We start from the raw sequence: 12300 nt of genomic DNA, 5'->3' as shown, positions 1-12300 counted from the left end.
CTAGGGTGTCTATTTAATTATCATTTCATTACGTATGCAAGCTTTTGGAAACGGTTGCTCCTCCTTCAGGCAGAAGGGTTGAAGGGGAAGGAAGAGAGGTAAAAGAAAAAGACTGAAGAGGTTTAGGAAAAGGGGTAGAGTTCAGAAAAGTCACCCTGAACCCCGTATGGTAAGTCTTCCATGGCCAGGGGTACTGGGTGTCTTTTTTGAACTCTACCACTTTTCTAAATCTCTTCAGTCCTTTCCCTTCATCCCTCTTCCTTCCCCCTCAACCCTTCTGCCAGAAGAAGGTGTCAATGGCTCTAAAAGCTTGCATATGTAAAACCTTCTTTGTATTGTGTGTCCTACTGCCACCGCACAGTGAGTAAATTTTTTTATGTATCTGGATATATTATTTACTTGTAACAAGATTTTCAAAAATGTTTCAGGTCTTCCATGATAATTATATTCAAATGCTGACTGTAACTCAACAAGTGACAGTACTGACTGCAACTATCCATTAAATTTTTTCAAACAGACACAAATTCCCATTAATAAAGTACAGTGGTTCCCCAAATATGTCCAAAACCAGGTAGAAACATTTCCATTTAACGAGACAATACAAGAACCCTCGAAATAATCTAGTGTCTTCACTTTTTCAAAATATTTCCATACCAGGAATTGTTAAATTCAAATTTCATTCACAGGTAGTCAAATGGTTTTCACATATACCCAAGATCTATCAAAAAGGCATTATACTGACCGGTTTTCAGATATACCTAAGATTTATCAAAAAGGCATTATACTGACCCAAACAGCCCTAAAATCTTATCCATGTATTTTTCTATGAAACTAAAACAGGAAAGAATGAAGCACATCTAATGCAAAATCTTCAAGTAATATTTCCAACCAAAAACATTAGGTTGCACATTCCATTTCAAATAAACATATTACATTTCACAAACAGTGAGTCTATTTACCCACAAAACTTTATTAAAATCTAAACAGAATGCAGATACATAACACAACCAGAATTGTTTCATACAAAAATATTTTTCATCAAAAGCAATAAAATATATGTTTCTCTTTCAAAACAAGAAAATTCCTCATCACTCGATTATAAACATAAATGATAAAATTATAAACAGCCAACCAGTTGCAATGGATAAAGAATTATTTACCTAGGTTTCAACAAATTTAAATTTGTCTTCTTCAAACCCTATTTCTAGGGCTATATTTTAATTTTGACAAATGGATCTATGCCGGCATTTGTAAAAACGGCGACGATACATCAGTCCATACTAATGTAAAATTGCCACCTTCTGAAGAAGACAAATTTAAATTTGTTGAAACCTAGGTAAAGAATTCTTTATCCATTGCAACTGGTCGGCTGTTTATAATTTTATTACGTGGAATCGTTGCTGTTGTGCAGCTATGTTTAAAATACTGAAACACAAATGAGTTTTTTTATTACAGAAGCATAACTCACTTAAAATGTTATATCATTTCAAAAGCTTTTTCAAATAGACACAAATATGAAAATTTCACTCAGAAATAGAGAAAAAAATTTATCTCTTAGATTAAGCAGTAATTAAACTTCTCATTAGCATCCTCTGGGATTATACTCAAGTTTTCATAAAACCATATCAACATTTTACATTTCCTAACATTAATCATCCTACACATTTTCTAGCACTAATCACTCTACAACACATTAAGTCATTAACACTAAGCATAATCAAAGGCAAGAATATTTAGTAACCATTGTTCAATATAAATCCTAGCATAATGTTAGCTGAAATATTAAATGGTCATTAACTGTTTTGTGTAACCTATTCATCAGTGCATAAGTAACCTATTCATCAGTGACAGTGTGTGGTATTGTTGCAGTGTTGTTCAACTCTCAGTAATTTTATGCTTCATAATTATGTCCATTTTTTCTTACATATTTTTTGCTTCAGGATACATAATACACTGCCCGAAAAGAAAAAAAAGAAAAAATAGTACACCCTTTCAGAGGGTTGCAGTTCACTCAAGATTTGCAACAGTGCGTATGAAGTACATGAAATGATTACATTTACAGATCAATAGCACAAGCTATTCTGAGGTAACAGGTGTCAACCTATGCTTAAAACACCCATATTAGTATGTGATGCAGCCACCTGCTCGGTGTGTTCACATAGTTGTGTAACACTTGTCGGTAAATGAGTCGCACAAGTCACTTATCATCCCTTCATATCCCATATGTGCTTGACTGAAGACAAGTCTGGAGATCTTGTTGGCCAGGGAAGTTCCTGCACGCCTTGCAGAGCACATTGAGTTTCACAGCCCATGTGTGGGCAAGCATTATCCTGTTGGAACAACACATCACATTCCTGTTGCAAGAATGACAAAAGAACGGGTCTAACAACATTCCGCACATACTGAGCACTGGTTAGCGCCCCCTCCAGAAACAACAAAGGTGTTCGAGAGTTTTAGCTTATCACACACCAGACCATAAGGCTTGTGGTGGGGCTGTTACGTCTTGCACAGACACACTCTACAAGACAGCACTCACTAGGTCAATGTTTTATGCATCACTTGGATGCAGGTAGAATCTGCTTTCGTCACTGCTGACTGCAGTGCACCATTCCATCTCCCAAGTGATCCTCTGGAGTCACCAGCGAAGACATGCACTTTGATGATGGGGCATAAGTGAAAGACGGGCTAGAGGTGTGTGTGTGCGGATAGTCCCACTGCTGATAACCAGTTCACAGCAGCTTGTGTTGACATGTTTGAAGTCACAAGCCCTCTTATCTGTGCTGTGGCAGCTGCCCGATCTGCCACTCCTGCCCTAACAGCATGACGATCCTGGTGGGCATCTATGCTGCATGGACGTCCAGAACCTCATCTGTGGGTACGAGAATGTTCACGTAACCACTGAGACCAGTGTCATTGCACAACTGATGCAGCACATCCAACTTTTGTGGCAGTTTCTGAAAGAAGCATTCTGTCACTCCAAAGGCCACAATGTGATCCCTTTCAAACTCACTCAGTTGGCTGCAAGAAGCACAGGTGCATCTCTGTGGCACAGTAACCTGCTTGCTTTATATGTTTGCACCACACTGAGCCTTATACCTTTCAGCATTCCCTATTAAAGGGCAGATACAGATGGCACTCTGATAGCTAAGCCACTGCATTGTCTGTTGGCAGATGACATAGAAACCATTATTGCACATCTACTGTCCCCCGGGTGGCATACACCATCATTGGATCAAAATTGGCGTCATATTTCCAGATGTACTAATTCCCCCCCCCCCCCCCCGCCCCCCCTCCACACTACCTTTGGTCCTCAATGTTCTACTGCCTCATAATGGACCCAAAAACGCTCCCAGGCTCTAAATGAACTCAGGGGTTTGTACTCCTACAGCAACTCCCTGGCAGTCAGTGTGTCCCATTGTACTTTGAGCAGGGGTGCATCGAGGCCTGGCCATAGCACCAGGTAACATGTTCACCAGTGACATCACAAGGTGTTGCAGATGGTGTGCAAACTCCCGTATTAGCAATAGTTTCAGGTGTCCTTTTATGTAGTCCACTCTACAGAGGACACTTCTACCAGCTTTCCCTCCTCGCGGAATGTTGACTTATTATCAGAGCTGCTAGTCTACCAATCACAATATTACCAATATTGATATCAAATTTGTTTCGAGGGTAGAAATTTGGAGGACATGTATTTTCATCAGAATAATTAAATCAAACAATGGAGAATCCAGTATGGAATGTAACAATATGAGAGAAGGAAAGTTGCTACTCACCATATAGCAGAGATGCTGAGCTGCGATAGGCACAATAAAAAGATTCACACAATCATAGCTTTCGGCCATTAAGGCCTTTGTCAGCAGTAGACACACACACACTCACGCAAGTGCAACTTGCACATACATCTACAACCTCAGAGAGCTGAAACTACACTGCAAGCAGCAGCAGCAGTGCATGATGGGAGTGGCGACTGGGTGGGGGTAACGAGGAGGCTGGGGTGGGGAGGGGAAGAGAGAGTATGGTGGGAGTGGTGGACAGTGAAGTGTTGCAGTTTAGACGGTGGGTAGGAGAGGTGGTGTGGAGGGGGGAGGGGATAAGTAGCGGAAAGGAGAGAAATAAAAATAAAATAAATTAAACGACTGGGTGTGGTGGTGAAATGAGGGCTGTGTAGTGCTGGAATGGGAACAGGGAGGGGGCTGGATGGGGGAGGACAGTGACTAACAAAGGTTGAGGCCAGGAGGGTTACGAGAACATAGGAGGTATTGCAGGGAAAGTTCCCACCTGCGCAATTCAGAGAAGCTGGTGTTGGTGGGAAGGATCCATATGGCACAGGCTGTGAAGCAGTCATTAAGATGAGGGGTATCATGTTTGGCAGCTACAGGGTGGTTCACCCGTTTCTTGGCCACAGTATCTTGGTGGCCATTCATGTGGACAGATGGCTTGTTGGTTGTCATACCTACATAGAATGCAGCACAGTGGTTGCAGCTTAGCTTGTAGATCATATGACTGATTTTACAGGTAGCCCTGCCTTTGATGTGATAGGTAATGTTAGTGACCAGACTGGAGTAGGTGGTGGTAGGAGGATGCATGGGACAGGTCTTGCGTCTAGGTCAATTACAGGGGTATGAGCCATGAGGTAAGGGATTGGGAGCAGGGGTTGTGTAGGGATGGACGAGTATTCTGTGTAGGTTCGGTGGACTGCGGAGTACCACAGTAGGAGGGGTGAGAAGGATAGTGGGTAGGACATTTCTCATGTCAGGGCATGACGAGAGGTAATCGAAACCCTGGCGGAGAATGTAATTCAGTTGCTCCAGTCCCGGATGGTACTGAGTTAGGAGGGGAATGCTCTTCTATGGCTGGACTGTGGGACTTTGGGAGGTGGTGGGAGACTGGAAAGATAAGGCATGGGAGATTTGTTTTTGTACAAGGATGGGATGATAATTATGGTCAGTGAAGGCTTCAGTGAGACCTTCTGTATATTTAGAGAGGGGTTGCTCGTCACTGCAGATTCGATGACCATGGGTGGCTAGGCTGTATGGAAGGGACTTCTTGGTATGAAACGGGTGGCAGGTGTCGAAGTGGAGGTATTGCTGGTGGTTAGTAGGTTTGATATGGACGGAGGTATTGATGTAGCCATCTCTGATGTGGAGGTCAACATCTAGGAAGGTGGCTTGTTGGGTTGAGTAGGAACACGTGAAGCAAATTGGGGAGAATTTGTTAAGGTTCTGGAGGAATGTGAATAAGGTGTCCTCACGTTCAATCCAGATGGCAAAGATGTCATCAATGAATCTGAACCAGGTGAGGGGTTTAGGATTCTGGGTTTTTAGGAAGGATTCCTCTAGATTGCCCATGAATGGGTTAGCATAGGATGGTGCCATGCAGGTGCCCATAGCCGTACTGCGGATTTGTTTGTAGGTAATGCCTTCAAAGGAGAAGTAATTGTGGGTGAGGATATAGTTGGTCATGCAAACTAGGAAGGAGGTTGTTGATGTGGAATCTATAGGGCATCTGGAAAGGTAGTGTTCGATAGCAGTAAGGCCATGAGCATTAGGAATGTTAGTGTACAGGGAGGTGGCATCAATAGTGACAAGCAGGGCACCATGTGGTAAAGAGAGAGGAACTGTGGAGTCGGTTGAGGAAATGGTTGGTATCTTTTATATAGGAAGATAGGTTCTGGGTAATAGGATGAAGTTGTTGGTCTATGAGAGTAGAGATTCTCTCAGTGGGAGCACAGTAACCAGCCACAATGGGGCGTCCTGGGTGGTTGGGTTTATGTACTTTAGGAAGCATGTAGAAGGTGGGAGTTCGGGAAGTGGTAGGGATAAGTAGAGAGATGGAATCTTGGAAGAGGTTCTGGGATGGGCCTAAGGATTTGAGTTGTGACTGGAGATCCTGCTGGATTGCTAGAATGGGATCACTGTGGCATAGTTTGTAGGTGGAAGTATCTGACAGCTGAAGGAATCCTTCTGCCATGTAATCCTTGCGGTTCAAAACTACGGTGGTGGAGCCTTTGTCTGCAGGTAGGATTATAAGATCGAGATCAGTTTTTAGATGCTGGACTGCGGTTCTTTCTGCCGAATTCAAAGGAACTACAGAAACAAATACAAGTTATTAAAATATTTAACACATACTTACTATACTTCTTCACTATACTGTACAATTTTCCTTCTATATGCACCATTCAATTGTTCAGCTAAGTTATTAAAACATTTAATACACATGTATTATGCTTATCTTCTTCATTACACACCACAATGTTACTTCAATATGCACTACACAATTGTACAGCTACACTGACAGTTCCAAAAAGCCCAGTCTTAAACAACTTTTTACGAGGGTTGGTACTTTAATAATGGCAACTATTTATTTATGGCTGGTAGAAAATAGATACGTGTTTCAAATTTTTGTTGACCTTCAAAGTAGTCTTCAGCATTGTGTATAACCCATTGCCAGCGATGTGGAAGTCGTAAGATACTCTCAGCAGTGCCAGTTGTGTTGACAGTTTGAGCAGCGCGGTCTATTGCCCGACGAATTTGTAGCAGTTCTGAAGCGAATGCCATGAAGTGCTTCCTTCAGTTTAGAAATCGAGTTGAACTCACAAGAACTTAAGTCAGGGGAGTGCATTAGGTGGTATAGCACTTAGCAGCTCCATCAATCAAACAAATGAGAATTGTCATGTGAGAATCACTTGTCCAAGCACAACACTGGAGGAATCACTGCAGCACTAGGAGCGAGGGGGTTGGAATGGGATGCTAGTTAGTTAGTTAGTTTGTTTGTTTGTTGACTGTGTGTTCCATTGATCAATCACATGGTACAGAAGCTGTTATGATGTGTAATGTGTCAAGTGCACAAGAAATGAACATATGAAACAAGATTTTTTAATATATATAATACAGAGTTAAGGATTAATATTTCTATTATTTACCTCATTCCCTTAAATGGCACAAAATGCATATACTATATTTATGGATTTATTTATTCCTATTCGAGAATTCATCTACGCTATAGAAGGAGTTGTCAAGGAGATACGATTTCAGTTTATTTTTGAAGCTTTTACTGCTGTCTGTCAGACATTTTATTTCATCTGGTAATTTGTCGAAAATTTTTATAGCGGCATATTTTACCCCTTTCTGTGCCAAAGATAGGTTAAGTAAAGGATAGTGTAAGTCTTTCTTTTTTCTGGTATTATAATCATGAATGTCACTGTTGTTTTTAAACTGGTCCATGTTGTTGAGAACAAATTTCGTTTGTGAGTAAATGTATTGTGAGGCTGTTGTAAGAATTCCCAATCTTTTAAAAAGATGCCTACAAGATGTGCGGCTATGAACCTCACACATTATTCTAACCACTTTCTTTTGAGCAGTGAATACTTTTTGTGTAAATGTTGAGTTACCCCAAAATATTATTCCGTATGGCATCAGAGAGTGAAAGTATGCAAAGTATGTTAGCTTACTAATTTCTTTATCCTCAAAATTGGCAATTATTCTGATTGCAAAAGTTGCTGAACCTAGTTGTTTTAGAAGATCAAAAATATGAATTTTCCAATTAAGATTGTCATCTATGTGTACACCCAAAAACTTAGTATGCTCTACCCTGTCTACTGACTTCTGTTGATGTGTTATATTTATTGAAGGAACTGTACTTTTTGCAGCAGAAAATTAGATGTACTGTGTTTTTTCAAAGTTTAGAGGAAGCCCATTTGCAGAAAACCTATCGACTTTTCCAAAGACCTTATTTGTATCATTTTCAGTTGAAGTTTCTTTTACCAGATTAATAATGATGCTTGTATCATCAGCAAACAGTGTCAGTTCAGCTTCGTGTTTCAGATAGGAAGGGAGGTCGTTCACATATATCAAGAACAGAAGGGGACCCATGATTGAACCCTGTGGAACACCTAATGTAATATCACCCCAGTTTGATGAACTGGTAAACTTATTTAAATCACTTGACCCATATAAGGAAACTTTTTGCTTCCTGTTCTGTAGGTACAACTTAAACCACTCATATGCTATTCCATTTATACCGTAGAACTGTAATTTCTGTAACATGTCATGGTACACAATATCAAATGCTTTGGACAAGTCACAGAAAATTCCTATTGGTGACATTTTACTATTTAAAGACTCTATTATGTGGACAGTGAAATTGTATATTGCTGTCTCAGTGGAACAGCATTTTTGAAATCTGAACAGTGATTTACTAAGTATCCCATAAGATGGCTAACCGCTTTTGAGTACATTACTTTCTCAAAGATTTTTGAAAATAGTACAAGCAAGGATACTGGCCGATAATTACTGACATCTATGGTGTCCCCCTTTTTTGTAGAGCGGCCTGACAATGGCATATTTTAACCTGTCTGGGAAAATACCTTGAGTTAATGATGCATTACGTATGTGACTCAAAACATCAGCTGTAATTGCTCCACATTGTTTTAATATCTTATAGGTGTCATCTACTCCAACAGAACATTTATTTTTCAAAGATTTAATAATTTTATTTATTTCACAAGAGGTTGTTGGGTGAAACTTAATCTGACTAATTTTTTTCAAAACAGACTCTTCCATGTACTGTCTGGCTTTTTCTTTTGAACTGTTCTCACCAATTTTTTCTCCTACGCTTAAGAAATGGTTGTTAAATGCATTAGCTGCTTGTGTACTGTTGGTTAGGATGGTCTTGCTCTCTTTAATAGTAATACTACCTACCTCAGTGGTTACTTTTCCTGTCTCCCTTCTAACAACATTCCATATTGATTTGATTTTATTGCCGGAGTTGTTAATTTCTTCTTGAACGTACATATTTCTTGATTTCCTTACAACTTTTCTCAGTATGATACAATAATTTTTATAGTATAAAACTACTTCTGGATCTTTACTAGTTCTTGCTGTCTCATAAAGTTTTCTTTTTCTTTCTGAAGTCACTTTAATACCTGTAGTAATCCAAGGTTTCTTTGAAAAGTGTTTGGAGTTACATTTAGTAATTTTCTTTGGGAAACAATGTTCAAAAAGCAATATAAATTTATCAAGAAATATGTTGCATTTATCATTAGCATTTGGCTCATTATATACATCTCCCCAATTAACATTTCTTAAGCTTTCTTTGAAGTTCTCTATAGATACCGGGCTAAGAGACCTTACACTTCTACTCAATGGTTTCCAAACTGTACACCCTGTTAGCTTTTGTAAGTTAATCAGTTGTGCATCATGGTCTGACAATCCATTTACCACATGGTAAGCATGGAGGCACTAATGAGTGCTCTGCCCATAAGGCCAGTTCAGCATTCGAAATAAACATTATTAAGATCTGAGAAAAAATTGATGTCACCAGTGGTAATGAATCTACTGTCTGCTCCACAAAGAGAAAGAAGTTGGACAAGACTCAGTGGAAAAGGGAAGCAAAGGAGGTGTGCAGTGTGATAATTTCTGAGGCTAAAGATTATTTTAGTTTCTCATGTCATATTGTAGCTTTGTTGTTGTTTCTTCCGAAAAAGTTCCCATTGTAATTGCAAGTTTCCTGCAGATCTACATCTACATCGATACCCTGCAAATCACATTCAGTGGCCTGGCAGAGTGTTCTTTGAACCACCTTCACAGTAATTCTCTATTATTCCACTCTCAAACAGCATGCTGATATCTTAACTCTTTAACTGCTCTGGACGTGTTAACACGCACGCCTTTGTATCTGTCCCTGTGTGCTCTGAACGTGTTTATGCATGCCAGCAGTCCTTCTACCTGGTACTGTGAACTTGTCTAAGCATAGACATTGCTTTTCCTAATGTGCAGGACAAGGAAATGTTCATTAGAAAATGCGAAGAAAGTCTTTTGCATATTCCATTTGAAACAAAAAGTTAGTTACATCACTGTTGTTTTCCTGAAACACATTACTTTGTCTGGTGTTTTTTTACACTCTTTTCATTAGTACATTCTGTGGTATCTTTTACATTTCAGTGTCAGACTGAAGCACAATCCCACCATTACATCTTCCATAGTTAGACATAATATTGCTTTTACATTCTATATTCACTTTTTCTTTTAAGCCTACTGGCAAACCGATACTGTGTACTTTTTGAACAAGAGCAAGTATAACTTTATTTTCATAAACTGCCATGAGAGTTCCCCTCAGTGTAATTGAAATTATTCAAGAAATACGTTGCGAAAGACTTCGTAGCCATAAAAGATCAACATTTTGAAATTTTACATAAGTCGACGTAATTTCCTATGACAACACAGTGTCCTTTATAATTGTTTTGAAGTGTTAACAAAAATCATTCTGATATTTTCCCCACCAATTGATCAGCATTTGAGTACAAAATTTGTGTAATTTTCCCCACACAGAATCATTTTTGCATAATTTAAATGTTATACAAGATTCTGTACATAATGTAAAATACTCATTTGTTGCTGGTGACTCGTATACTTCCGTCCAACTTTCTTCAACTACAAAATTGTCTTTCAAAACAAGAAAACAGCTAACTTGGTCATCAGCATCAACTACTTCATTCACAACGTTATCAGCTTCCACATTATTAAATGATTTATTTATGTATGCCTCTTTACTAGTTGCATCAGACAAATCACATTAACTAGTGGCTTAGTTTCAGCTACTGAAATAGGCTACTGCCTTAGCAGAAGATCCTGCTGAGAACCCAAAAAATTCTAGTCTTAAATAAAATCACCAAGCAAATCAAAGGCTTCTATCAAATCACAAAGGCATCTATCAGATCAGTTGTCAACCAGTCTGGTGTGGCAGTGCTAGACAGCAAATGTAAAACTGAAACTTTAAATTTTGTATTTATTATCCCTCCCCCCCCCCCCCCCCCCCCAATGAACCATGGACCTTGCCATTGGTGGGGAGGCTTGCGTGCCTCAACCATACAGATAACCGTACCGTAGGTGCAACCACAACGGAGGGGTATCTGTTGAGAGGCCAGACAAACATGTGGTTCCTGAAGAGGGGCAACAGCCTTTTCAGTAGTTGCATGGGGAAACAGTCTGGATGATTGACTGATCTGGCCTTGTAACACTAACCAAAATGGCCTTGCTGTTCTGTTACTGCGAATGGCTGAAAGCAAGGGGAAACTACAGCCGTAATTTATCCCGAGGGCATGCAGCTTTACTGTATGATTAAATGATGATGGCGTCCTCTTGGGTAAAGTATTCCAGAGGTAAAATAGTCCCGCATTCGGATCTCCGGGCGGGGACTACTCAAGAGGATGTTGCTATCAGGAGAAAGAAAACTGGCGTTCTATGGATCGGAGTGTGGAATGTCAGATCCCTTAATTGGGCAGGTAAGTTAGAAAATTTAAAAAGGGAAATGGATAGGTTAAAGTTAGATATAGTGGGAATTAGTGAAGTTCAGTGGCAGGAGGAACAAGACTTTTGGCCAGGTGAATACAGGGTTATAAATACAAAATCAAATAGGGGTAATGCAGGAGTAGGTTTAATAATGAATAAAAAATAGGAGTACGGATAAGCTACTACAAACAGCATAGTGAACGCATTATTGTGGCCAACATAGATGCAAGGCCCACGCCTACCACAGTAGTACAAGTTTATATGCCAACTAGCTCTGCAGATCACGAAGAAATGGATGAAATGTATGATGAGATAAAAGAAATTATTCAGGTAGTGAACTGTAGATTAAAACTGAAGGAACTGCAAAAAGGTGGGAATTTAAAGAGATGGGACCTGCATAAACTGAAAGAACCAGAGGTTGTACAGAGTTTCAGGGAGAGCATAAGGGAACAATTGACAGGAATGGGGGAAAGAAATACAGTAGAAGAAGAGTGGGTAGCTTTGAGGGATGAAATAGTGAAGGCAGCAGAGGATCAACTAGGTAAAAAGATGAGGACTAGTAGAAACCCTTGGGTAACATAAGAAACATTGAATTTAATTGATGAAAGGAGAAAATATAATAATGCAGTAAATGAAGCAGGCAAAAAGTAATACAAATGTCTCAAAAATGAGATCAACAGGAAGTGCAAAATGGCTAAGCAGGGGTGGCTAGAGGACAAATGTAAGGATGTAGAAGCTTATCTCACTAGGGGTAAGATAGATACTGCCTACAGGAAAATTAAAGAGACCTTTGGAGAAAGGAGAACCACTTGCATGAATATAAAGAGCTTTGAGGGAAACCCAGTTCTAAGCAAAGAAGGGAAAGCAGAAAGGTGGAAGGAGTATATAGAGGGTGTATACAAGGGCGATGTACTTGTTGACAATGTTATGGAAATGTAGGAGGATGTAGATGAAGAAGAAATGGGAGCTATGATATTGCGTGAAGAGTTTGACAGAGCACTGAAAGACCTGA

At 39.7% G+C, this 12300-nt stretch overlaps 1 protein-coding gene across 3 annotated transcripts in view; it reads left to right on the top strand.

Annotated features, from left to right (window-relative positions):
* Positions 1-12300, top strand: part of LOC124605116 (T-cell immunomodulatory protein) — a 450797-nt gene that overhangs the window by 335012 nt on the left and 103485 nt on the right. The window lies entirely within an intron of this gene.

Source organism: Schistocerca americana, chromosome 3, assembly GCF_021461395.2.
Source record: "Schistocerca americana isolate TAMUIC-IGC-003095 chromosome 3, iqSchAmer2.1, whole genome shotgun sequence".
NCBI classification, from domain to species: domain Eukaryota; kingdom Metazoa; phylum Arthropoda; class Insecta; order Orthoptera; family Acrididae; genus Schistocerca; species Schistocerca americana.
This window is presented reverse-complemented; position numbering and strand designations above follow the sequence as displayed.